Here is a 2,564-nt window from a genome sequence, read left to right as displayed (position 1 = left end):
TATTAAGCCCCGTATTTCAAGTGCTGGTCCTAATATTTCCAGCGGGGCATGACGCACCTAATACATGAGTAGGAGCACAACTCTTCATATATTAGGCACATCTCAGCTCCTCCATGCCCCTAATCAGAGATATATGCAGGATCCGATCTGGTGTTCATTTCTGGTATAGTTTACACCGGCGTATATTATACATAAATGTGTCTCTGTGCTAGCCACGCCCCCTTTCTGACAAGCCACGCCCTTTAAAAAATAATTGGTAGTCGGTGACATAGAAAGTGAAAAAGTTGCCCGTTTTTGCTCAGATCCCCACGTGCAAAAATGTGCTGCTTTTTTGTGTGAGAAACTGTCGTCTAATCTTCTATGAATGTCCCTTAGGGAGCGTGAACGCTACATATTCCTAAATGCTACGCCCCGGAGAATCTGGGGGAGGCACAGCAGTTTGAAAAGAGTCAGATTTTTGGACGGATCGTGGACACCTTGGGAGAGCCAAAAAAATGTATTTTTCTTTTTGACCCTCCTGCCGTGTCCAAGCTCTTTTCAAACTGCTGTGCACACGCTCTCCCATGGAAGCCTATGGGACTGTGTTCGCACAGCGCTCTGAAAATGGTCCTATTTTTTTGACTGCGTGCGGACTTTACTAGGAGCAGGTGAGTGGAGCAGTGCAGGAGTAGGTGAGTAAAGGTAATACATCCCCCCTGACTCCCGCCGCCTCCCCACACACTATAACTTAGTGTTCAGTGCTGTTCGGAGTTGACCGGTTCCTTTTATAGCAAGAGATGGAGCGAAGGAGAGCCTGATTCTTTTCTTTCCATCCTTCCAGATGTCGCAGCTTCGAGCAGTGATCCTCCACAACCCCCTGCTGCTGAGAAGACCCCTATGTGCCTCACCGTACGGGAGACCCTCCTGCATTACTACATCCACAAAGCAGTTGTGCCCGAAGACAAGACACAAGTGGCCAGACAGCTGCTGATGGACTTTGTTAGCGAACTACAGGACTTTCTGAAGGCAAAGCACCCCGAAATGCCTTTATTCGCCATGCAGTTGGGGGGTTCCCTGGGTAATGGCCTCCCCGTTACCAGTTTGGACCAGGCTTACATATTACTGCCTCTAATACTTGAACCGGATCTGTGGACCATCCCAATGACGCTCTATCCTCAGTGACGCTCTATCCTCAATGACGCTCTATCCTCAGTGACGCTCTATCCTCAATGGCGCTCTATTTTGGATAATTAAAAGGGTTATTCTGGAGTATACAGTCTGGGGGCTTAGTCCATGGGACAGGTATATGTTGGGGGGCTACCTTTCTACCAGGATAATCGTGGAGTCCTTGCACAAGACCATCACATCGTCCATTAACTGGCCATCGATCGGGACGGTCCTTGAGTACAATGTTTGGCCGGTTGTTGCCACTCATGACCTTAGGCTGATCCAAAGACATTATCCTGCTGGCATACCCCCACTCTACCGCCCCGTCCGAAAACCCCTGGCAAAGGACCTTTTACCGCGAGGAGATTCTCCGCCTCCAGGGCCTAGACAGCAACGATTCAACAGAAGCGCCTACACATACTAAAGAATATCGGCCATCAGCGCTCAGCACTTGGCCAACTGTCTTCAACCCATCTAAGACGTGTTGTTCTCCATGTCAGTAATGACTCATCTGATTGGTCAGAGTCTAGTATAGCCGACCGCTTACTACAGGTCATAGAGGCGCTCATCGGGTATCTGGGCAGCAGGACCCTCCCTTGCTATTTTAACCAAGATATCTATTTATTCTCGCCCCTGATGGAGGAGGAGATCGGCTTTGGACTGTATCAGGTTTTTCTTCTGATCCCAGCTCCTTGCTGAGAAAATGAGGTTGTTTACAGCCAACTGACGGCCGCCATCGGGTACTTAATGCTGAGTGCATCCTGCCAGAGGTCTCTACAGAATTACTCTTGCTACTGTATGATGAAAAGGTCTACAACTGCTAATATATGTGTATCACTTGCTGACAATTTTCAAAATCTCTGCTTGCTTTCAGTGAATGCAAACACAGAGTTTGAAAACGTATCCTGCTCACACAGCTGCACCGCCCACTAGAAGGGAGAGCTCTGATACATTGTAACATGCCAGGAGCAGCACATGATCAAGGGCAGGTTTATAAGCCTTGAGGTATAAACAATGTTTCTATTCACTGACAGCAGGCAAAGATCTTGAATATTTAAAATTGAAATGCAAACTATATTCGAAAGTTGCAGAACTTTTCCTTACACTGTGATGTAAGCTTTACTTGTATCTGTGCTTCTCCAGGGGCATTCAATAAAGTTAGTTGATGGCCTTGTTTGTGCATTTTGTGTCCCACTGTCTCACTGCTCTTACAGTAAAGAACATCCTTCTGTGTTGGTGATGGAACTGTCTTTCCTCTAACAGTAGAACGTCCCGTTCTTGCTTCAATTAACTTTATGTATGCAAAACTGGAGAGCCCCTTTAATCTCCCTAAGCAGGACTATAAGGCCTCATGTCCACGGGGAAAATCAGATCCGCTGCAGATTCTACATGTAGAATCTGCAGCGGGTCCCTCCTGC

General features: G+C 47.4%; 1 pseudogene; it reads left to right on the top strand.

Moving 5' to 3' along the window:
* Positions 1 to 1,195: 1,195 nt before the first annotated feature.
* On the top strand, positions 1,196 to 1,991 carry LOC136578082 (mitochondrial dynamics protein MID49-like; annotated as a pseudogene).
* Positions 1,992 to 2,564: the final 573 nt, after the last annotated feature.

This window comes from Eleutherodactylus coqui, chromosome 8 (genome assembly GCF_035609145.1).
Source record: "Eleutherodactylus coqui strain aEleCoq1 chromosome 8, aEleCoq1.hap1, whole genome shotgun sequence".
NCBI classification, from domain to species: domain Eukaryota; kingdom Metazoa; phylum Chordata; class Amphibia; order Anura; family Eleutherodactylidae; genus Eleutherodactylus; species Eleutherodactylus coqui.
This window is presented reverse-complemented; position numbering and strand designations above follow the sequence as displayed.